The sequence below is a fragment of the Haemaphysalis longicornis genome, unplaced genomic scaffold (assembly GCF_048455015.1).
Source record: "Haemaphysalis longicornis isolate Haplotype H1 unplaced genomic scaffold, Haemaphysalis longicornis Haplotype H1 scaffold_633, whole genome shotgun sequence".
NCBI classification, from domain to species: domain Eukaryota; kingdom Metazoa; phylum Arthropoda; class Arachnida; order Ixodida; family Ixodidae; genus Haemaphysalis; species Haemaphysalis longicornis.
This window is the reverse complement of record NW_027526413.1, coordinates 21575-47497: the sequence shown is the minus strand read 5'-3', so window position 1 is coordinate 47497 and position 25923 is coordinate 21575. Positions and strand designations below refer to the sequence as shown.

Here is a 25923-nt window from a genome sequence, read left to right as displayed (position 1 = left end):
AGAGAGAGAGAGAGAGAGCTTCAGGCGCTGGTGATTTGGCGCCCGGCCTGTGGGGCTCCTCTAGGGTCCGGGAAGCCCTACTGAGAGGTCGGTGCTGGCCAGCTGGCCCGCCCACTACTCGTACGTTGGGTGAGGAGTAGGGGCAAGGGATGGGGTTTTACCCCCCATACCATGTGGTACACGGTGCCATGTTTGGAACAGAGAATACAGGTAGTGTATTAGAGGGTGGCGTGAAGGAGAGTGGCGTGAGCATAGGAATTTGAAGTCGGCGAAAGGCAGTCGCCTCGGCTCTGGGTAAATGGGGATGTGGCGGCGGGAACCGTCGTCGTTTTAATGGGCGAGGATGTCCGTGTATGACGTAAGAGTAGCGGACTTGAGAGGGCGAAGGGGCTGCGCGTTTTTCGCTTTCTTGAGGAACGGCCCGGTAGCTACCGAAATGCTCGGGACAAGAACATTTATTCCAGTGACGAAGCACAGTCAATCCTCACGATCCTTGACGCAAAAACCGCGGCCTGTATGCGGTTGCACTAAAGGGCCCATGGAAAAGGTTGATTGATTGATTGATTGATTGATTGATTGATTGATTGATTGATTGATTGATTGATTGATTGATTGATTGATTGATTGATTGATTGATTGGTTTAACGCGCCCACGCAACGCCGGCGATGAGGCGCGCCGTAGTGGAAAGCTCCGGATTAATTTTGACCACCTGGGGATCTATACCGTGCGCCGAAATATCGTACACACGGGCGTTTTTGCTTTTCCCCTCCGTCAGAAAAGCGGCCGCACCGCGGCCAGGAATCGAACCCGCGTCCTCGTGCTCAGCAGTACAACGCCTCAGATGGAAAAGTTTCTCGCCACCAGTTCATGACAAAGAGTCTCCTTCATTCATCCGGTAGCGCATCCCTTCACTTACTGCACTTTCGTTGGACGTATGCTCCCGCAGCGGAAGCTCGTTTCTCACTCTGCCTTTGAGAAAGGGAGAGAGGGAGGAAGAGACGACCGGATAGCACGAAGAACGCTACTTTCAGGAAGACGGCCCAACATGAGAGTGAAAAGGTTCGGGCCGAAAGATACCATTGAATACATATTTGGCTACACTCAGAGCGCCCTGGAGGGAAAATACATTGCAAATCGCCTTTCCATAGGAACACGCACCTTCAGTTATCGCGGCTCTGCTCAACGCAACGCTTTTATCCCAGCCAGAGCACGGACAGGTTCCGGCTGGGCCGCTCCTGCGGGTTGGCACGGGAGTACAAATGCCGATGCAAATGGCACCGCTTTAGTAGGGCGCAGATATACGGCGACGTGTGGCTACTCTGTCGCCATACGTCTTGCTGCTTCCACTCTGAGTGCTGCGAGCGCCCTATTATGACAACGGGGCCGGTGCGCCTTCGACAGCTCCCGTATCGACCCCATACGCACTCGAAGACTTACGCAAACCTGCGCCTGCAGTACACAAGAGGCGGCGGGGAGAGGCAGTCGTCTTATGGATTCCATACTTCGTCGCAGACACCACCCCGCGACCACGAAGATGATTTACCGCCTTAAAACGGCCTTATCGTTAGCTTTCTTCTCTAAGCGCAAAACAACACGGCGGTCGACCCTCCCCGTGCCCCGAAAGGTCAGCTAGCCGGTATATGGAAGACAACAGCATACGCGCGTCGGTATGGAAGCCGTGCTTATCTTCACCAGGTGAGACACGTCCTGGCGACAGCGGCTGCGGACACGTCTTTTTTTTCCTCCCGAAGGAGATAAACTCGCGTAAAGGTTTCCTGTTCGTCCGGTACTCCATATCCAGTGGGCGTGGTGGCCAGCCTATGAGTGGTGCATACGCCGCATAGCTTGTTTGGACAAGGCTCCTACGGGCAGGCAGGCTCGCTGCCTAATACGTAAGCGGATTTAACATTTTCTTCTTTATAGCCTATGCGGATGAGGGGCTTATCTACACGCCACCGGAATATTATAATATATGCTTTGATGACTTTATTCCAACTGTATTCCGGTAGTTTTCTTTCTCCATGCATGTATTCTCGCCACGCTCCTAGCGTTCCCGTAAGTTATCACTTAGAAGGTGGTATTTGTGATCTAGCGTCATGAAAGCATCCAGATTTACAGCCGTCCTCCTCCCCTCCAATCACTCGCCCCGTTTGCAAGTGTTTATATCAGCTCTCAATATCGCCAGAGACATTCAAATGCTCGAAGGCGGCTTGGTGTTATAAGGAACAGGACAGGATTTGTCTTTACTTGTGAAGGCTTATGCCGAGCACGAACTACGCACGCCCAGCCACGACCCGCCCAGTCTTTCACCGCGTGGACACTTCCGGATGACTGCATTTTCTCGTTTGCAGGAATAAAGAAAAATTGCAGGTCATTTCGCTAAGGTGAATGCGAAGGGTAGTGCTCGACTGCGGGACGCACCGATAGGTTATTTTTGGTTATATTGCTTTGTTTCTTTAGTTAAAGATAAAAATTACGCAGGCGCTTATCTGCCAACCTGGGGACCTCAAAACTCGGGTGAATAGCCGCGTGTGTGTGTGGGGGGGGGGGGGGGGGGGGGGACAATTTATTATAGTTTTGGGGGGGAGCGTACGTGCATGGTCTGTCTACCCTACCAGATCAGCCTTGATTTCAAGGTCATAATAATGCTGAAAGCAACGAAATTCAAAATGACATTTAATTACTCTTGGGAGGAGCAGCTAGGGTACAGTTGCAACTGCCCCGCTAGTTCACCTACTGATGGCTTAGCAGCGCCTCCACTGTGGCGAATTTGCTTCCTTCAAAAACTTGTCAGAGTATCGTTGCTCATAGCACGTCCCCCCAGACTGGAGTCTGGTGAAGAGGCTCTCGGCACGCACAACTCTGTCTTCATTGCTGTTGACAAAAAAATTGGCCACGGTCCCTTCTTGTCTGCAGCGCGGTGCTTGGTGATTGCCAAATGCAGTATTATGTCGCCTTTTCCGGTGTCCGCCACGCTCACGTCGCATGCACCCGTCGTGCAAAATCCGAAGTGCTTGCATAATAAAGTTTATTACTACTATTACTTTTCGCGGCGTGGTTCGGGCGCTTTTTGGGACGTGCGCTTGTCCTAACATGTTGTGCCTGTTTCATTGCCTTATACCTAAGTGATATATATGCTTGCATGGCGAAGTTTAAAAAAAAACTAGCCGAGTATTTTGTCTCGTAGATATCTAACGGCAACATGGCAAATGCTTCTATGCATTTATAATCTGCGAGGTAAGGAGCTAGTGACGTAAGCATGGCTGCAGCTGGCGATAGGGGGCGAAGATGAACGAGGGAACACCAAACGTTCTTTTAAAAATGATCACTGCATTCCGCAGATCCGCCGAAAGGGAGCGCGCTTAGCAGAAAGCTGTCAGACTCGCCATTGTTACGACGTCACGGTTGCTCACACCGCTGCATCGAGTGGTCGCGCACGGACGGGCCGATAGGTAGGCAAACCGGGGATGCACAAAAGAAGGTTCTTTTGTTGCACGGGGAGCAAGAAGGCTCGTCCCTATTCTTTCTCGTCGACTTGTTTTGGCGGCGAATCAAGCGTGTTTGAAGAAGGCGTTCTCCTGTCAAGCAGAGCGCGCCGAGCGATTCGGGGGCTCTCGGCGTTTAAAAGGGAAATGCCAGAGCACCCGCGCCACGGGGTGCAACGGTGCCCTTACATGCGTGCAGCACTGCGGAGGCCACCAGCCTCACAGCGAAAGACTTCTTGATAATTGAGCCTTCCATTCCGACAGCCTTGAAACAGTCACCGTTCCGCCAACCGTTTGAATTTGAGCATTGCTATACTAAACCTCTTTTCTGTTTCTCGGGTGGGTGAGAAGGTCACGCGTCTGAAGATTGGAGGACGTCGTTCAGAGCAGCGTCGTAAAACGACTTCCGAAATCGTTCGGTTCTTTCATCAGTGCGGCCTGAGGTGCAGCCTTGGTTGCGCTGCGTCGAATTGCTGCGGTGGAGCTGGGGAGCATCCGCACGCAGCGGGGGGCACGACAGCCACCGTCGGATCCAAGGTCGGTCTCCTTGGTTGGATGATTCCGTAGACGGAGGGTATCGGCTGATGCGTCCCGACAAGCCGTGAAATTCTTCACCTCAACTCGAGCAGCAGTAACCAGTCCAAAGCGTGTGAAGGGAATGACGGGAGATGGCCTATAGACAGAAGAGCGGCAACGCTGCGCCATTCCGAGAATCGCATCTGACAGTTTTTTCTTACATCACCGTCACCGACCGGGGCCCCATCCCGCTTTTTTTTTCTTTTTTTTTTACTGAGCGAGGAGCTACAAATAAATAGTAAATAGTAATGCTCACAATATGCGCTGACTTTTCGAATGTTACGTTCAAGTTCGCAATCTTATTGATGAAATGCGACGTTGCAAGCGGGCGATGTCGAAAAATGTCGTCCACAAGCGGCTATGGTTATTAGACAGAGTTTCTGGCAGTTTTCGGCCGCAATCCAGCTTCTGATTTTAATCCCACTTGCATCATGGTTGGCACCACACCGATGACCGCCAAACTCGACGACATTCGCCTGCTATAGGCATCCCCGTCGTCTTCAAAAGTAGCCTGACTGTATGGCTCAAGCAACTAAAACAGAAGTGGAGCTCGACTCAACATGTCATTCAAAGACTATCTAATAGTCACGGAGGGGCAATGCAAAAAGCAGTGCAGACATTTACCCGCGCCGTCGCAGTCGGTTTTCTTACATATGGAGCCCAATCTTACACGTTGAATTGTACCCAACGACGCGCTCTCAACGTTCTTCCTAATGCGACTATCAGCGGCTTACCACGCCATACAAAAGCCCCCAACCTCTAATCTTAGGCTGCCTGTCCACAAATCGAAAAAAAAAATGGCTCCAATCCACGCTGTGAATGTGGTTGGACTGCGAACATGCAACGGCACTTTAATTCACACACGTGGCTTTACAAAGAGTGAAACCAGGGACACCCTAAAGCAACAGTGACGGCAGAAATAAAACGGCCAAGAGCCTCTGGCGAAGGGTGAAGAAAAGGGCGGCACGCGCAGCTACGGCGTCATCTCTCTCACTGCCTCCCCCTCGCTCTTGTTTAATGCGTCGCCGCCAAAAAGCGCCCTCCACTCCCTTTTCCTCCTCAGACGCTGTTCCGTTCACCGCTAATTCAAACCACGTGAACGCCGTTATCATACGTTATGCGGTTTGCCATTTAAACGAGGGCTTTGAATGAGCGCAGGTGGTAGACCCGCTGATGTGCTCGTTGAGAGCACCCTCTGTCTCCCCGTCTCCTCGTGTGGGCCTATCTTAGTCGGTAGGAAGACGGGCTGTCGCTCCGTTACAATATTCGGGTCCAGGTTCGATTGCTGTGGGTGCCAGTAATTTCTTTTATTTAATCGCGGGAGTTTTCTGTTGGTGCCGACGGTCGCGACAGAACCCTTGGCTGGTAGAGGTATACTGCTTCGCAGTAATAATCATTGAAGAGCACCCCGACCAATACAACTTCAAGTGGAAACTTACTCATCAAGGTGCCACACTCGCGGCCTGGGATAAGCAAGATCGCATCCCCATACACGATTTTCTTAGACCCATCCCTCCGTGGCAACGACCTCTCCTTACCAAACCAACGACCGCCCACCCCGTCACCTGCACAGCGGCCGCTTCAAGACACAAATGTTGTTACAGACTAGTCAGTCACAAAAAAATCCGATGAAATCGATGTTTATACTGATGCCAGTCTGACACCATCAAATGTACGAACTGCCTGGGTTTCCCCAGATGAACGATATATTGCGGAAGCCCGGTACGTCAAAATTACTGTCACACCCACGGAAACAGAACTACTCGCAATTACCCATGCTCTTGACTACCTTATGGACGACGATCATCAAACCATACAAAAAAGATCAGATTATTAACCGATTCCTACGAAGGATTTCAAGAACTTCGACGACCATGTTCAACGCACCCTTCAGTATACAACATTATCAGAAAAACAATGGCCCTACAACTTTATGGCATCCAAATACTCCTGGCCATGATTCGGTGGCACCCGGTATTCAGCAGCCCACGAAGCTGCGCAGGAGGCTTGTTCTTTTCTCTCCTCCGCCGACCCTGCAGTCCCCCAGGCTTCAGAACTTCCTGAATGCTTCGACACGACCGAAAATGCCACCATACCCACAGCCGTCTGCATACACTGGTACAAACACGAAAAGAAACTCCGGCCCACGCAACTTACGTCGAGGGATCAGGTTTCGAACCAAACTTGCCTTACAATAACCCCAGAAATATTTATTAACAAGTTCTATGCATGGGGCATCATTTTCACCGGAAACAACTAGAAAATGGTACTACCCCCACATCAATTCGAAATGTTCATATTGTAAGCAAGCCGCCAAAGCTGATTTACACCACCTGGTCTGGATATGCCCCGAATTCCCCCGATACCAGAATTTCACTTAATCACACCCAGATCCCTCAACCCACATCGATCCCCTCACATTAGATTAACACACCGTCAACCTGATTACACAGTTCGCCACTAAGAACTGCATAGCGCGAGTTATATAGCGGTGACCTACACCAATGAATAGAGCATTCTGTGCTGCATGCCCTCCTGTGAAAAACTTCATGCCGCTCTCGATGACCATGAACTCATGACGAACCCCTTTGATCCTTGAATCCTCCAACCTCCCCCCTTCGCTCCAAATCCAAACGGTCCCACGAGGCCTCCGGCTTTAGCGTTATGAATAAAAGGTTCTAACTACAACAGCGCTGATGATAACGACGCAGAATCGAACGCTGGTTGGGAATGCCAGCATGAATTCGTCTGGCACATGGCAGGAAACAGGTAGAAGAGGATATTGGACCACGGCGAAGGAAAGATGGCGAGGCCATGAGCAAATTAATCTGGAAGAAGTGGTGTGCCGTCGGCGACAAGCAGACAGAAAACTGACAGTGCAGCCCTTATGAAAATTTCTATGTCCAGTCAAAAGACAGTCTGCGTCCCGAAGGAAACAGACTGCGTGCGTCCTGTGTGTTTCCTCTGTGTTGGAATTTCGCCACCGACTTTCTGCGTACTCCAAGTGTCCCGTGTGTTTCCGTCCTCCATGCGTCCAGTCTATCTCCCAAAGGCAACACAGACACCATACGGCCTTTGTGTGTCCCCTATATGTCTTGAAGGCAACAGACCGCATTCGTCCCTTGTGTGTCCCCTGTATTGAAATTTCGCCACCGACTTTCTGCGTCCTCCAAGAATCCTTTATGTTTCCGTCCTCTAAGTATCCCACAAGCTTCCACCTTTTGAGTGCCCTTTGCATGCTGTCAAATAACAGCGCCCAACAGCCAGCTGCATGTAGAAAATGTCAGCCAGCTCCACAGTCACTGTTTCATGCTGCAGCTGTTTCTGTAAGAGCAAGCTGACGAAAATCACATGAATCACACGACTCTTGCAAACCTGACTATTTTATTCAGGTTGGATCCATACGTGCTGCTGCCGCCTGCCACACCAGGTGTCGCCTCATCTTCACCCCTCACAGGACGGGATAGCCACTGCCACGCTTGAACCTGAAATGACAAACGCATTGATAGCATATGAAGGGGTTTAAACAAACACGTCTCAAACATTTGCTGGTTATGCTTATAAATATAAAGGAGTGTTCCCATACAAAACTGAACCAAGTATCCTGAAAGAGAAGGTACAACTTCTAGGTTGCAAAATTAGCCACAAAATTTAGACCACATAAATTAACTAATGAGCTTACGAACATCAAATATGACATACTGTTACATAGGCAACACAACCCAGAACTAAGTACTGTTTAGATTCATGGCCTCATGACGGGCATTTATACAGCCTCGCAAGAACATTTGAGATGAGATTATTCCAGCAGCACTGTGGGAACAAAGCAATATGGGGGGGGGGGCAGGGAAGGCAACATAAAATTGCATGAACATGCTAAGACAGGCATTGATCAGTCGTCATCATAAGTAGTTGCTTGTGTCTACGCGTTCTTTGGAACCTATAAAGGCAGCAGTTTTATTGTGCATTTCGTTTACGAGACAGCACTTGCATTGTCTAGTTTGTATGTCTGTGCTTGCTTACAAAAAGCAAAATGTACATCACCATGAACTGACCAACCTCTAGGTTGGCTCCTCACTTCTTATATTTCCTTGTGTCGATGGGTAGCAGACACAGGAACAGAAATAAAAAACAACCCTAGAAAAACGTGGTGGATAGCACACTTGCACCCATCATTGCACGCGTGCCACGTGGTCACTCATCCCAACAGATGTACAGTGCACGGAGTGACCCCCAAGCAGCGAAAGCTGGGCGTGGTCGCTCTGTACTTTGTGAAAATACAAGCTACTAGAAAGATTTGACAGATAGCACAAACAGTGCAGGTGCGCCAACTTTGCACCATGGCACGAATTTTTCAACGCACAACAGAAAACGCACCAGTATGTCAGTGACACCGTGGAGGAGAAATTCGAAGACAAACCAGGACATCAGTGACAGTGAAAGGGTTAAAGCGGTCGAATACAGCAAATTTAATTTCAGGGTTTATGCTTACCAGCAATGAGGACAGCTACCGCAGTAACTTGAGCCGACTACTCTGTAACGTGCACTCAAATGCTAAAAACACACAAGCATTTTTGCATATGTTTGCACACAGAGGATTCATACTGTTCGGAAATAATGCAGGTTTTTCCTACTATAAACATCATAATATTGCCCCCAACCACGCCATTTGATTTGTTTACAAAATGTTTTGTTACAAGCACCTGGCCACACCCTGCAATCTTATCCTTTTTTAAGGGAACCGTCTGTTTCCCCTTTTTCCTTTGTATGCTGCACCAGCAGTCCTGTTTGATATGGAAAGGGTGTTGCTTTGCGATCCCTATCCTAGCTTTTCCTGTTTTTTATTGAAAATGTTCTCGATCTAAATGAATGAGTGCAAAAGAAACCCTGCAGCATTCAATTCGCCAACGCTCATCCATGCACGTCCCTTTGCTGACTCCTTCGAGGTTTGTGTTTTTTTATGTTTACTGCGGAGCACAAGTTTGCTCCGATAATCTATATTTTTACAAAAACCCTGCATTATCCGTGGCTACATAACAATATTCCAAACAAAGTCTGATACACAAACCAGAACCCCCCACAGCTCTTTCTTCAATTGCTGAGTACCCTTTTACAATTGATTGATTGTAGGGTTTAACGCGCCGACGCAACGCAGGCGATGAGGTGCGCCGTAGTGGAGGGCTCCGGATTAATTTTGACCACCTGGGGATCTTTATCGTGCGCCGAAATCTCGTACACACGGGCGTTTTTGCTTTTCGCCTCCATCAGAAAAGCAGCCGCCGCGGCCGGGAATCGATCCCGCGACCTCGTGCTCAGCAGCGCAACGCCTTAGCCACTGAGCCACCGCGGAGGGTACCCTTCTACAATTAGGACCATCATTATATTTGCTAGAGTAAATAGCTGTTCGGGGGGGGGGGGGCTACGATGGCCAGTGAGACTCATTACACTACATGAAACACAGTGGCAAAAAGGCACGCAATACACCCTTTTCACTGCTAGGCACAAGTTGCATCTAGGGCATTGAAGTGAATTCACCTAAATTCTATTTCTGGGTGCATGGAATTGTTTCACTCATGTAATGTAATCCATAATATGACTTTTGAGTAGAAGTCTAAAGATCTAGTTCATCTGTAATAGGCGGTAGAAGAAAAATCCCCACACACTGTCTGTGGGTACCAGGCAACTACCACAGTGAACAAGGGTGACAAAGTCGTTATTAATTAATTCATGGAGCAAGGACGCAGCCCTGATGCGACAAAAAAAATAAGAAAGGTACCAGGAAGTTTCTCACCCTCATCGGTTCCTTATTTTTTGCCCCATCTCTGCAATGTTCTTATGTCTTAATATCACTAAGGTACCACAAGAATGCCACAATGGTTTTCTATGTTTTCATGTTCTCTCAGCCTTCAAAATGAAGATTTTCATGCATTTCACAGCCGTAATGAACTCCACTTACAGGTCGTGCAGGATAGAAACAGGAGGAAGCCAATTCTTCTGGTAGCTCACAACGTACATCCTCCATGTCAAACACCTGGCCCTGTAAAAAATGGAAGTTCAAGTAGTAAACAAGCCATAAATATGCGGTATAATGCCGTGAAATACTCGCTCTGACAGGGCATGACAGAATTTCTTTTTGTAGGTGCAAAAAAGGCACCTTCAGTTCTTTCAAGCTAAAAAATAAGTACAGTGCTCACTGATTGAAACGCAACACTGCGAGCGCGTGGCCGCCAATACATGCAGCGCCGTCCATGGACGCCGCTGTCGCTGACAGCGCACCGCTGTCGCTGCGGGGAACCACTGCCCCGCTTATTGGCAACTGGAAGCAGCAAGCTTATGGTCAAAACACTCTCATCCTCGTGGTATACCACAATGCAACACCTAGCTTCCACGGGCGTCCACTGGCGGCGCTGCATGTAGCGCAGGCCACGCGCTTGCAGTGTCGCGTTTCAATCCGTGAGCACTGTACATACATTACAATCCTTACAAGGCTTTCAGCCATACTTTAAAGGAACAGAAGCATCCTTACACTGAATTAATGTTAAACTAAGCCTATTAAATATCCCTAGGTGGTAGAAATCTGTGGCCCCAGATTTCCACTGTGCAAGCATATTCTCTGGTCCAGAGGGTGCGAAACGTTGTTACGGCTTTTAAAGGAGCCATGAAGAGAAAACACAAGTTTGGTTCATTCAAAGGATTCCGTTGCTAGAATCATGCTGACACCATTTTTAACACAAACTCCACTCAAATAAGCTACAAATTAGGAACAAAGGAAATGGCCATGCGACCCACTAGCTCATTTCCCGCAACAGAACCTATGTCATACCAGCCAGCTCTGCAGTTAGCAGAGGGCGGCAACAGCAAACACAAATTAGGCAGAGGCTATCAGCTTGCCGAACGAACTATTTGCGCTTAAATTTAGGGCACATTCTTTTTACAGTAGTAAGAATGGTGGGGCCAACAGTAAAGGTTAGGAAAGCACACGTAAGCATAGAAGTACCGATGCATACTGCGCGCACTATGCTTGGTTTAGCTGCACAGGACTGCGGGGCTTTGGGGTTGTCTCGGACAACAATGGCCAATTGACACAGGCAACAGTGTCTTACGTGACCATATTTGTGGAGCGAGCACTATGTTTCACGAAACGATTATTTTCTCGCTGAACAAAAACAAGCCACGTTTAAATACGGTAAAAACAAAACAAAAGCAGAAAGTGGCTTGCCACGGTATGGTGGCACCATCTAGGTTAACTAACGGTAAAGAAGGTTTCCCAATCGGCTGCAGAGCGGTCGGTTCCTGTGATGCAGACCCTGAAAATGCACGATTTAGCGGGAAAACCAAAATTTTAGCTTCAATTAATGAATTTCTCAGTGAATAAAGCATCGTTTGCATTTGGACAAGTGCTGGGGGCACCATACCACACGAAATCTTTCGAATAACACAAACTTGTATTTTGTCTTCATGGCGCCATTACAATTCTCTCCGAGGCACATGGTGAACGTCTCGGCGTGCCAATACCTCCAAGGGGTAGGCAAGTTGAAATGCTGACGAAACGAAAAAACAGGATGGCGAAGGAGCACGGTGGCAAGCCCACGCCCTGTTTAATCTTTTTCGCACCGTGATTGTATCCCGATCACATGCATATTTGTAAGAATCAACACGTTTAACCCATGCTCAACATGTTATGGTCAACACAATTTATGCAAGCCAGCTACAAATAATGTCACACCAAACAAGAATTTCTGTCTGATCATGACGATGCTGGATGAGCTTAGGAAGGTGGAAAAATTTCTTGCATTAAAACAGTGAAAGCTGCCCTGTGACTGCACCAGCAATGCAGGCTGGAACAGCATGTTTTCAAGCTGCGACGTCTAAACAACTATCTGGTCAAATGTTCACTGCCTAAAGACCTTGTGCATGTGGTACTACTTATAAAGTTGCTAGCAATGCTTAAATGTCGAAAATTTAACGTATATGCAACTCTTACGCATTATAACTACAAATGTAATGCAGCCTCCTTGCATTTCTTTACCCGTAAACGAAAACAACCCGTTAGAACAATGCTAAGCTGCCTACGTCCTGTAAAAAAATATACTGTGGGTCAACTGCCTCCTAAAAAAAAAAAAAATCGGGGAGTGGGCGTTTTGTTTTACAACCATTAACGCAGTTGTCTTTTTCTTTTTTTTTCATGCAACAAGCTTTAGCGTCGAATCCACCCAAGCCAAGCGGCGGCCGCTGGGCCGTCAGCATAATATTTTCGTTGCCGGCAATGGCAAGGGGGTCGATCACTCACACAGCATACTGGCCGCCGCTCCTGGAAGCTCATTATGACCGCGCCGACGCAGCCGGTAATTTACAATAAAAGAAGCGCGGCGAGCCGAACACCAAGGAATATACTCAACACGTTTAACAAAACAGCACTGCGGCAACGCGTAATAAAATTTTAACATGCACCACGATAAACAATCACTTACGGCAGAACACGCAGCATTTTTCCCACGTCGCGTCGACAGACTGGAACTTGCAGTAGAGACTCTTGATTCACGTAGGCAGGCACAACTTGTCAGGTATTTTGTCAAATGGCGACCTCGATGTGCGTTTGCTACAGCAGCGCAGTACGGCGACGATACAGACGCTTTGCCAGCACTCACGATGTTTCAGGTGGCACAAGAGCACTAACACGTAATATTACGGCAGGAGGAGCACGTAGTAATTCACGTAACACCAGCAAATCGAAAACAAACCACCAAAACCACGCACAACGAACAAACCACGTCCTTTCTTGCGCACCTATAACAATGACTGCATATATGCTAGCCTAGACTAGACTTATTACTACAGTTGGCTATCTAGCAGTCATAGAGTTTTAGCAGTTACTTTCTTCCTTCATCATCACCCCTGAAGCAAACTAAGCAGACGCCATTATAGTATTTTGTTAAAGTTGATAATAGCAAACATATATACAATGGCAGTATATTTTCTTGATGCGAGCAACGTCTTTTGTTGTCGTAAGTTGTTGCTACTCAAAAGTGAATAAAAATGTATTAACAAACGAAGTTATTATCATCGTCATCTACATCTAGATTGACTGTTTTGTGTTTTGTTCAGCGTCCAAGCATTCACCATTCACTGTTTGTGGGCTTTTCACAGACAGAACGGCCGGATAAAAAAATTATTCCCCGCAGACATACGCAAACACACGCGCACACGCACACACACACACACACACACACACACACACACACACACACACACACACACACACACACACACACACACACACACACGCGCGCGCGCGCACACGCACACACGCACGCACACACACACACACACACACACACACACACACACACACACGCACGCACACAAAAGCACCGTGCGTCAAATCCACGCAGGCAAACAATTCACTCAAATGGAGGCTTAGCAAGACTATGTGAGCTCAAGTATTTAGACCTAGGTTTACGGCGTAATCGTGTACTGATTTGGTGGCTTGGAGGTTAAGTACTCGCCTACTGATTCAAAGGGCGGAGGTTCGAAACCCGCTCAGTGACCTTTTTTTTTTTTAACCGTGTTTTAATTGAAGTTTTTCTGCCTTGGGTTATATTTTGATATTGTTGTTGCTCTTGTTGCTCTCGTCTGGCTGTGTCCCTTTTTTTTCTGTCGCAATATATTTCTACCGCAAGCTCTGCCCCAAAAAACAGTACACCGCTTCAGCATTTAGTTGCAAGGATAAGCCATTTTACAACGACCCTGAAGGAAAACACAGACTAGGACAATCGTAAGCCACTTTTTAGGTTGTTCTTGTTTTCATTGCTTTGTTTTCTATTCGGCTTTTTGTTTTCTTTTTACTTTTTCTGGTCTATATATATTCTCCCTCCCACTTTTTTTTCGTAAGGGGAGGGAGGAAGCACTTCGAATAGCCTCGTTCAATATGTATCCTTGGGCACTGTTTCATACAAACGTACCAGTTCATAATATTAATTCTGCGAATTTATCCGACCTCACTAGCACGATCGAAATAACGTATACAGTGCTGCAGAATTTCCACAAACCATCGGCGTTGTTTCTTACCATCTCTAGCCAAGCCAAAAAACTTAATCTTTCGAGTATAATTAAGGCTTACATGCTCGACTTTATGTTTACTTGAGGAAGCACAGCACGATTGTTTAGTTGCGCCAGAAAAAGAATGTAAGGCAACAAATAGCTATACTTCTACCCAATGTCCTAGAGGCAACACAAAAGACATAAGTCAGTCTTGTGACTTCATTTTGCCTTCAGTACATACATAAGCAACAGCATTACGGCATTACAGTAAAGATACAGCAAATTCAAGTTCTATCTTCCACCCTTTGTCCTAGTGGCAACACAGGGGAAACAGGCCAAAGTCTTTTGACTTCATTTTGCCTTGAGTACACACATGGGCAATAGCATTGCGGAACTCAGAAAGAGAAGAAAGCAAGTCAGTTTTAAAGTTTTATACTTCTCATCCGAAATAAAATCGCGTATACAAATTTAAACTTTGTTTTTACCATAGTACATATATATGTTAAAACATCATGGCTGTTTATCCGGCAGTCTATAAAAAGTACACAGCCTGCTTATGTCCTAGAGGTAACACAAAAGACATAAGTCAGTCTTGTGACTTCATTTTGCCTTCAGTACATACATACGCAACAGCATTACGGCACACAGAAAAAGAATTAAGACAGCAAGTTCAAGTTCTATCTTCCACCCTTTGTCCTAGTGGCAACACAGGGGAAACAGGCCAAAGTCTTTTGACTTCATTTTGCCTTGAGTACAAACATGGGCAATAGCATTGCGGAACTCAGAAAGAGAAGAAAGCAAGTCAGTTTTAAAGTTTTATACTTCTCATCCGAAATAAAATCTCGTATACAAATTTAAACTTTGTCTTTACCATAGTACATATAAAGGTAAAACATCATGGCTGTTTATCCGGCAGTCTATACAAAGTACACAGCCTGCTTATGTCCTAGAGGTAACACAAAGGAAAAGTCAAAAGAAAGGCCACACAGTCAACATGCAGGAGACACAAAGTAAACAGAAAGGAAAAGTTCATTTTCATAAGGGAGGTACATAGAGATGAGGAACCCACGACTGACAAAGTGAGGCGAGGCGACGTAACAATGAAAAGTTGCCGGTCATTGCAGCCAGGACGGTTAGGCTCAAGGGGTCATGCGAGCCTTTCCAGTGTGGGACAGCGGTTGCAGAAGAAACGTCATGGTGATGGGTGACGGGAGTGCTATGGGGTAGGCAAGATCCGTTCCTGTTTTATATAGGCAGGGTGCTGTCGCGGCCTCTGGCGCACCAGCGTGGTGTCTCCGGCAGTACGCTGCTTTGACTCACCTAAAAGCATAAAGTACACCACTTGTGCAGGCCCGGAAAGGCAAAAATGATGTCTCCGCTCGGCTTTTCAGAGCCAGGCGACGTGAAGGGGATCTAGAGCGTATATGACCGAAGGCAGGGCGCCGTGAAGACGGAATCAGAGTGAGTTGTTTTGTACCGGTCACTGTCAGCAGGGCATGCCCGAAGAGCAGCTGACGCCGGATTACCAGGTAGCAGCGAAGTACGTTAACGTGCACCTGCAGAGCCTCGCCGAACGGCAGTTCAAACTGCAATGGAATGAGGACGCGCCTGTCGAAGTCGCGACCGTCGAAGATTTCGGTGCCGTGGAGCGGAGGATCATAACGAAAACAGCGGAAAACTTGTCGCAGTTGACCCGGTAGCTTTGTATCACTTGAAACGGCAGTCCGGGTGGACATGGAGGGCTGTCCGCGCTTCCAAAATCGTGACAGGGCAGTCGTGGAAAAGCGGGCACCTGCGAGGCGCTTGTGCGTCTGTGTGAGGACTCGGAGTGTTCGTGTGCGCATGCGCATGTGCATGAACGTGCGTGTGTGTGTTCGTGAGGAATTTATGTATCGCTGCACACAAAAACACGAGCCTGTCTGTTGAGTGGAGTAGTGCAGCAGCATTCTAATCCTCCCAGGTTGGATGGATGGATGGCAAAACGTTTATTGAGCTTAAAGGGAAGGGGTATAAGGGCGTGGTTAGCCTCCTAAGTCCAGGAGGCCTCTTGTCCGGGCTGCCTCCAGTGCGCGCCGCATTTCCCCCTTACTCTTTAACATCGCCCTCCTCCACCTCCCCAGTCTCCTCAATGCCATCCCCGGTATCTACCATGCGCTTTATGCCGATGACCTAACTATATGGACTACCAGTGGCTCCAGCGGCGCGCAACAAGACGCCCTCCAGCAAGCCATCGACACCACTGTCGCCTACCTCCACCCCAGAGGCCTAACGGTCGAACCAAGCAAGTCTGCCCTCCTCGTTCTCCGAGCCCGCACCCGCGGCCGCCCCCCACAACCCACCCCGGACCCACAAGTGACCATCCACGGCTCTCCCATTCCCCAAGTCACCTCCCTTCGGGTACTCGGAGTTCCTTTTCACTACGACGGCTCCGGCGCAATTCTTCTCCCACAGCTCCACAAAACAATCACCCAACTTACACACCTCATTCGGCGCATCCGTGGCTCCACCTACGGCCTCAAAGAATCCGACACCTGCAAACTCGTTCAAGCCCTCCTCATCAGTCGCCTTACATACAGCTGCCCTTTCGTCAACCTCAAGACACAGGAAGCTAGCAAGCTGGACGCTCTGATCCGCAAGACCTACAAAGCAGCCTTAGGCCTCCCTACCTACACTTCCAACACACGCCTCCTCCAGCTTGGCCTACACAACACCCTCACAGAAATCTTGGAAGCCCAACGCACTTCCCACCTGCACCGACTCTCCCTCACACCGGCTGGTCGACGGGTACTTCAGGTCATCGGACGCACGGCCCCTGCCACCCCACACGCGCCCCAACGTATCCCCCTCTCCATTCGTCAACGCATCCACGTCCCTCCCGTCCCCAAGCATATGCACCCCATCTACAACCAAGGCCGCCGCAACGCCCGCGTCCGATTCCTCGAAAAACGCTACGGCTCGAATCCCAAGACATCGCGCAGTCCTCAACCCGCCACAGCACCACCATCGCAGTCCTTAACAACGAGGGCCGCCTCCCCACCGCGGCCTCCTACCGCCACATCCCCACGCTCACCGCCGAGTCCCTCGCCATCGCTCACGCTGCCCTGACCCACTGCCACCAACCCTATCTGACCATAATAACCGACTCGCAGCAAGCGTGCCGCCTCTACCAAGCCGGCCTCGCCCCGCCAGCAGCCATTCACCTCCTTCAACGCCTCCCTGAAGGTTAAAAATAAAATTATAGCTACGCACAAGTCCTTACTTGCGTGTTCTCAGTGGTCTCAGCTCTCAGCGAGAATTTTGTTTGAGCAACATTGAATATACTGGATTAGGCAGTAGAGATACAAAACCTATGATTTTACCAAGAGTGGCTGCTTGGACGAGTCGGTATGACATCATGGTTGTGGAAGCCACCAACTACCGACATTGGCAGGAGAAGAAAACGAATGTGTCATCGTCTTCTTTTCTTCTCTTGCCAATGTCGATTGTTCGCACTTTCCACAACCACTATGATATTCTTCGCGTTTCCTGCATGACACCGTAATTGTACGCACCTCATAAGCGCGTATAGAGCTTCAGCGTGCTGCGACGACAGGCTGCCTTTCGGATGGTGAACTTATTGTCCTCACCAACACCCTGATGAACAAAGCGAAAACGCTTCTGGTCTCTTCACCGGTGCCGGTTCCTTCAGAGCTATAAGAGTTCTGCTCAATAATAGGCAGTTATTCCCGCGCGGAACCACCGAAAACACAGCAGGCCACGCGGAAAACGTTCTCGCACGCTTCGATTGAGACAATAGCCCCAACGCGCTGCCGCATTCTCGTTGCGCGCTCCGGCGGAGGCGGGGAATGCGGCTACATCGTTACATTAACATGGGCCGGCGATTAGCGACGTGTCATGAGGCCGCAACATCTCTCTTAATTTCGAGCAAGCGACCGAGAACCCGGGCAGACGAAAAAAAGTGATCAGTCACTACACCTTCTTCGAGAAGGCCGCCCTTCATATCCCCTGCTTTTGTTCGCCGTCTGCATGCTTGCCAGGCAACGTTCATTTCGGCAGGCGCCGCCTAAGCCTCACCTGTTCGTCTGCCGGCGGTACTTGTCCGCCGTAATAGCTTCACGCATCGGGAGCGCCTGCGTTAAAAAGCCATCCATAATGAGAGCGTCGAGCGATATGTACACGCGGCTACTTGCCGGGCTACCTGGCGTGTGTTGTTAGGCTCCCGCTGCTGCAGAATGCACGCGCCTTGCCTGTTTGCTGTGGGAGTTTACATTGTTACGTTTTGCGTGATTAACTTGCGTCGACGTGAGTACGGACAGTTGCGATGCACACTTACGGAGCGGGCGCCTCGGGAGCTGTTCGGAAGCTTGCGACATCCACTCTTGAACGAGGATAACGGAGTAGCTGAATTCCAAAATGATATTGCGCGCTTTGTAGCGTGAGCTACTCTGGCAGAGGCTGAGCAGTTTCGCGTGGCTCCTGGAGAGCCGTGCTGCGCATGCGCGAGGAGCAGTGAGGTCTCACGGCGCACAGCTGGCGCGCCGGAGTCGCCGCCGTCGCGACTGGACTGGACTGGACTGGACTGGGCTGGGCTGGACTGGACTGGACTGGATTGGTTTGGTTTGGTTTGGTTTGGTTTGGTTTGGTTTGGTTTGGTTTGGATTGGATTGGATTGGATTGGATTGAAAATCGTTTTAGCAGCAGTAACCATGATAATCAGCTAATCCTATAGATAACCAGGAAACCTAAGAATAACCAGCTGAACCTTAGCTCACGCTTCTTATATCCTGGCATAGCCGAGCTAAGCCACTGCTAATTTTTTGTGCAACGCTTTGAATCGGGCATTCCACTGAGCGATAACCTCATCGGGGAGGTTAGTAAGCTGTAGAACAAAGTCCCTACGGGATGAAAAAAGTGAAGTGATCAGAATTAAACAAAAAAAATGGGCAAACTGGTGGCTTCTTTTGGACACCGTGTCTCGAAACCAACTCATGCGGAACCTCGCCAAAGTATATCCGCAGACCGCAGTTCGGTTTCCGCGAACCAAGCCGAGGCGCGCCATACCGCCGCTACAGGTACCACCATCAATCCTGCCCCGTTGCAGTAGAATGTCCGCGCGCAAACAAACTCGCACGTGCGCCGGACAACAAAGGGAGCACCCACGCGCATGCTCGTTACGGGCCAACGGCGGAAGCAGCGCTCCGAGCTGTTATGTACTGCCTTACTTTAATCGCGTAGCCGCGGCAGCAGGGAAAATTGGTGGTTCGGCGGTGCGCGCTCAAGCGACCGAGGCTGCGGCCCGACGCCGGCCACAGGGCATCGCCAAGAAGACAACGCGGCGGTGCGCGCTGCATGCGACGACCGAGCGGCGGGGTGATCCATCAGCTTTGAAGAGCGGACCATTTATCTTGTCCCCTGAGCGTTGCCGCCGGTACCCGTCGATCTATAGATGATTCCGTGTCCTCGCAGGGTATCCCGTGTAGGGGGCTGTAGCGCGGCACAGGTGGAAGCGCCGTGTGGACAGCGTGCCCGCCCAGTGCACGCGTGCGTGCTCGGGTCCGAGCGTGCATTGCTCCTTGGTGAACACGAACCTCCCCTCGAGTAAGCTGGTTCGCAAGTAAGAGAGAGCCAGCTGCAGACACCGGGATCAGTGTGCCATGACAATCGCTTGGTGATGTAGCCTGAAAGAATGTGGCGTGCATGCAGCTCCTTCTGTCGACCTGCACTGTGGTTCACTGAGCTTATCGACGACTTCAGTTTCACGCCAAATATTCTTTTTTTACAGCTGTTCAATTAGGTGTCCTAATCCGGCGATGTAGATTGGTGTTCCATGCATTAAGTTTTATCGTTTGCGGATGACGGCACCGACCCTCCTGTACCCATCGTCAAACAGTGATCGCGTTAATCTGTCATGGAAGTCTATTTTCAGCGTCCTAACCACATTAAAATAGTTACAGCGCAAAAAAAAAAACAATTAGAAGAAAGACGATGGCACGAGCGCTGCAAATCTGCCGTCTTTCTTGTCTTTTTTTTTTTTTTTCGCGCTGTAAATATTTCAATCCGACCTACCAAGCCGCCCAACAGTACACTCGGACCAAAGGGCGGTAGGAGGGGGGTGGTCACGTCACAGTGGCCTCGGCTGGTCACGGCCCGTCTCGTCTTCATCGTAAGGTCAGAGGGGATGGGATGGAGACAACGCGACATCGGGATGGGCTGGAAACATGACGACAGGGGATGGGGACACTGCGCTGGAGACATCGACGCGCTGGATCGGCGTGTGGCCGGGCTGAGGGCGGCAGCCTACGCGGTAGCTTCAAGGCCAAGGCGGTGCGGACCTGAACGGCCAGGATGGGGATGAACACAGCACCCTCCGCCAAACATGTTACACCGCGGCAGGACGAAAATGAGACAGGCCATAGTATAGATGAGGCGATGATACTAATGAGAAGCCATGATTGCCCGAGCGCCGGTGCTGTTCCACATAAGGTTGGTCTCCCTCTTCGGAGTCGAGTGTGCGTGCAGTGCCCCACTCCCGGATTCTTCCGTCTCGAAGCAATATTAAGGCACCTGTTCTACAGGGACACAAACCGCACTCCCTCCCCAGAGAAGGATCTGCAGCGACCGACGCACCCAGAGACGAACAGGGTGACGTTACGCGCAATGTGGGCGAGATAATAAAAGTAGCAGACTGACTCTACACAAGGCTGTACGCCAGCGACGTTGCACCAGCGAAAACTGCTGAACCCACAAGCTTCTCCTGCGATGTCCCGCTAGTAACTGAAGAGGAAGTAGAAAAGATGCTAAAGAGGAAATGCCGGAGACGAGGATGGCATAATTAACCGTGGATCTTCTAAAAGAGGGTGGAGAATATTGTACTGAAAAAGCTTGCTAAACTATTTTCAGAATGCTCAACGACTTGAAAAGTGTCCACGGCCTGGAAAAACGCCAACACATATATAGTTGTGATTCACAAGAAGGGAGATAAGAAAAATCTTAAGAATTACAGACCCACCTGCCGCGGTAGCTCAGGGGCTATAAGGCGTTGCGCTGCTTAGCACGAGGACGCGGGTTCGATTCTTGACCGCGGCGGCCGCTTTTCTGGTGGAGGCGAAAAGCAAAAACGCTCGTGTGTACGAGATTTCGGCGCACGTTAAAGATGCCCAGGTGGTCAAAATTAATCCGGAGCCCTCCACTACGGCACGCCTCATCGCCTGCATTGCGTCGGGGCGTTAAACCCTACAATCAATCCATCAAGAATGACAGAACCATCAGCCTACTGTCAGTTGTTTACAAGCTGTTTAGTAAGGTAATATTTCACCGCATAAGTGACAGCCTGGATTTCCAACAACCCAGAAAACAGGCTGGGTTTAGAAAAGGATACTCTCTACAATGTATCACATCCGTGTCATCAGTCAAGCAATAGAAAAATCTGAAGGGTATAATAAACATCTTTAGATGACATTTATAGACTATGAAAAAGCGTTGGATTCAATAGGCACCATAACAGTGTTGGCAGCGTTAAAAAGAAACAAGAAATAGAAGAGGCGCATACAAGACTCCCAGACGGCATATATGAACTGTACAGGGGAAGGACAATCCTCCACAAGCAAAGTGAAAAGTTCCCGATCCAGAAAGGAGTGCAACAGGGAGATAGCCTCTCAACAAAATTGTTTACAACATGTCTGGAGGGGGTATTCAGGAAGCTCGACTGGGAAAGCGCAGTTTCACGGATAAACGGGGAATACTTGAGCCATCTGAGGTTTGCAGACGACATAGTCTTTACTCAGTGAATCGGCCGAACAACTGCAAAAATTATTGAAGATCTACAATCAGAAAGCTTCGCAGTGGGGTAAAGAATAAATACGAGTAAATCTAAAGTAATGATCAATTCCAAAGCCTACGATTGAGCTTTCCGCACGCTGTTCCTGAAGATTTTCTCGCAGGTCTTCCCCGGACTGGGCGAAGAAGCCACTGTTATTCGTAAATTTCAGGTGGCCCCAAACATTCCAATTTGCTCGTATTCCTACTTGATGTCTAAATTGGCTTCAAAAAATTCAAACGAGCGCAAAGGACGAGGACAGAGAAACACAGTAGACTGGACGAGCGCTCGTTTGAATTTTTTGAAGTCATGAACCAACTCGCCCAACAAAGCAGTCTAAATTGGGCTTGCCGTAGCGAATCTCAACCTCACGCTGAGGATATTTGAGGTGACGGCAAAAAACCTGATCTGACTTCTACGTTAAGTCATAAGCAGTGAGGTCATTAGTCCAGCTTCGCTAGGATGTCATGAGGTGCATCTTCCACCACCTATTATTTTTACTTTCACGCTTTCGTAGCAGCAGGAATCGTTGCTCTTTCGTACCATCCAGTGATTTCGGTTATCCTATGGAAACAGGACTAAAGAAGAGAGAAATTTTCGAAGGTTGCACATCGTCCAGTGAGCATGCCGCCCCTTCTTGGAAGACATCTACGGACGCAACATTGCAGCAAGGGGGCTGTGTGGGGAAGGTGTCCAGTTAAGTACGGCGGACACTGGGCCTAAGTGACCTCGAGAGCAGTGTTGAACGGAACGGCGTTACAAGGAACGGCGTTCCTGGAACTAGTTCCTTTTTGGAGGAACGGAGGAACGCCACCGTTCCATTATGGGTCGGTGGAACTGTAACGGTAACTCGTTAGGTTTTTGAAGGAACGGCAGGAACGGCGTTCCTGCCGTTACATCGCAAGGATTTGGCTGCTTTTGATGCCAAGGCTCGAGTACAAAAATCCACAAGTCGCTACTGCGTTTCTCTTCCTAAAAGCTGGTCAATTTGCCCGCTCTTCAGCCGTAAGTGCTTCCTTGAAGGTCAAAGTCAGAAGAATAGCCACGCAGCAGGCCGCAGCTTGTGCTTGCTTTCGTGCTGGTTGAACTTACGCGGCGTCCGACGGGGGAATAGCGTAGCCGCGAGAATGCTTTTCACCTTTCATCGTTTGCCTGGGGAGGCCAGGACGCGCGTCTGGCCGATAGCATTGGTCCCCGGCGGGGAAAGATTATCTAATACGGGATCCGGAGATTTCGGTGTCGGACATTTAGTTGCAGGACGTTTCGGTGCGGACATTTCTGTGCACGGACATTTTGGTGCACGACGTCTTGGCCCAGACATTTTGAGTCGCGGGATGTCCCAGGCATTCTTTGAACATTTTAGGTTTAATACTGTAGTTTCGTGTATGATTTTACGTTCGAGACTTAGCTTGCGCCGCCGTGCGTGAAAACGAACGCTAAACCCTGCCTGAGCATTGCCACGTAAAACCCAATTTCTGTAGTAGATGGTAAAAATTAACGTTGTTAATTTGCATCCATTCAACCTTTTTCTTTTGTTTCAACATTCATGTGAACAACCCTACTACTTTAAGTGTCACCAAAGCGCTTTGCTTTCACTTCACCCAACGGTGGAAGACGCTGGTGCTTTTAGTCCATCCTCCTCCCCCCCCCCCCCCCCGCCCCACAGCAACAAAAAATAACAGAAAAACGAGGTAGACTAAGCGCATGTCAATTCCGTTTTGATTATTTTCTCAATCAATCTCGTCTTCATTGCATTCGGTGTCGGTTATAATTAAAACTAACCAACCAGCGATCGCACTTACGGTGGCGTTACTTAGGCGAGGGGAAGGCTGAGACCCCGGCTACCAGCCCCCTTGGTAGAGAGAGAGGGGTGTCACATGTGGTTCACAATTTCGTCAACTTGACTTCGAAAACTTGAATACGACTGTTGCTGCTCTCGTCACACTAGCCTATTCAATTTTTTTGCTCCTTATAATGGGAGAAAGCAATGTATGCCTGGAGTGTCCATGATATGCGCTACTTGAAGAGTTAATTCCCAATGGGGAGACTGAAGGTGAAGAAAGAGTGATTCCTGGAGTTGGAGCGCCATGGGTATGACCGCTACGCTCGGAAGGGCGTAGCCAGCAAACGATAGTGGTCATTGTGTTCTCAACAGCTTTTTGGGTGGCTTTTTGTTGCACATTATAGAGGTTTCGTGAGCTCCTGGTGAATATAAAGCTTTTTCCTGTATCATTGCGGTGATGCTTCGGAAACCGTGAACTCCACCACGCGTGTAGGATTTTCAGGGGAAACCGAAAATAATATGACTGAAAAAGAAATCTGGTCGATATTCGAGCGTGCAGGCTAAAGGGGGGGGGGGGGGGCGCTAGGACAAAGTATTAAAATGTGGTGAATGTAGGCACGTAAACATAAAGCGAAGGTTGGTTTTCCCGAACAGGATGGGTTCAATTTGTATGCACAACCTGTACGCGCTGAATCAACATTTAGGACATTAGTCAAAAAGGCCCGTTCTTCCTCCACGACAATATCCTAGACCAGTGTTCGCAAATTCATATTAGCAAGGCAGCCCAGCCTACGTAATACCTTTCATAAGGTTTTCTGCATTCTTGGGGGCTAGCTAATGTTTGTTACGTTTTGAATATTGAGAGTGTGCATGTAATTTATGTAATTTGAGGGTGCGTAATTTTTAAAAAATACAAAAAAGGCGTCGGACCATCGTAAACACCGGTCACTTGTCCTAGCTAAAAAAGAGCAAATTAAATTAACAACCTGTCGTAAATAAAAAAATAAAACGTGTGCCAAAATATTCAATCGGCTGCATAACAGGGGTCCCCAGGAATAGGTATTAAAACAAAAATATATAAATGTAGAATTTATAAAAACACCTAGCAAAGATCAAATAAGGCATCAATCAAAAAATAAATTCACTGCTCCTGATTGTTGTCCATAACCCCCGTTAAGCGGAAATAAACATATAACGGCTGTCGCAAACAGGCAAGCACCAGATAATTTGGTCAACGAAACGTTTGCCCACCGAAATGTCCGTACACCGAAATTTCCGCACCGAAACATCCTGCACCGAAATGTCCTAGAGCCATCTGTAGTTTGTCCGGTGCTCCCTGAAAAAATTCGCCTAGGAGATTTTCTTTTGATTATTTTTATCTCCAGATAATCTTCTGACGGGGGTGTTGATATTCGTTAATATACGTAGTTCGATGTGAGTTTTAAATTTCTCACTTAATTTCGCCCCCAGATTTTCCGACATTATATTTTAATTTAAAAACCTTATTGTAACGTTAATGTAACGACACGTTCCAATTTTTGAAGTGGAACTGGAACGCGTTCTTTTCGCAATAAAGGAACTTGTAACGGGAACTCGTTTCAAAATTTGGAAGGAACGAGGAACGAGCTTTCGTTCCTATTTTAGAGGAACGTGTACAACACTGCTCGAGAGCGCGCATGTGAAAAGGAGCTGACCACCGACCGACGGAGAATCGCCAGTGGGAAACAAGATGCAATCCTACATGGCTAGCGGTGTAGTAGCAACAGAGAACAGGACGCAACGCAAGACCACATCGCGGCAGGTATGCGCGGTACGCATGTACGAGATACATGAGGAGCGATAGCTCGGTCCGACCATACACGGACGTGCGCCTGCTCAAGCCCTGTGGACGCAAAGCTGCGCGTCCCCATGCAAAATTGCTCGGGCGGCCAGCAGAGACGGAGCACTCGTCCTGTTGAGATGGCTCCTCCTCGTCGCGGGAGTCGGAAGAAGACGGAGCGGCTCGGTGACGCGAGACCATTACTCACGTCGCCGCATCCTGCAGGCGCCGCCGGTTTCGGCTGATTAATGGAATCTCGGTCCGGCTGTTGGAGTGCGCCGAGTAACCGGGTCCTGCTCCGGTGATCCCGGGTCAGTTTCTGTATGTCTGGCGACCCTGCGTGTTACACAAGGAAATAACAGCGTTCCCGCGGTATTAACGTACGTTTGCACTCCTGTGTGA

The 25923-nt window shown here is 48.9% G+C and overlaps 1 long non-coding RNA gene across 1 annotated transcript; it reads right to left on the bottom strand.

Moving 5' to 3' along the window:
- Positions 1–6948: 6948 nt before the first annotated feature.
- On the bottom strand, positions 6949–13277 carry LOC144144164 (uncharacterized). The gene is made up of 3 exons (XR_013317175.1): positions 12534–13277; positions 10019–10099; positions 6949–7547 (listed from the first exon to the last, which is right to left on the bottom strand). It is a non-coding gene; the product is annotated as an uncharacterized LOC144144164 (long non-coding RNA).
- Positions 13278–25923: the final 12646 nt, after the last annotated feature.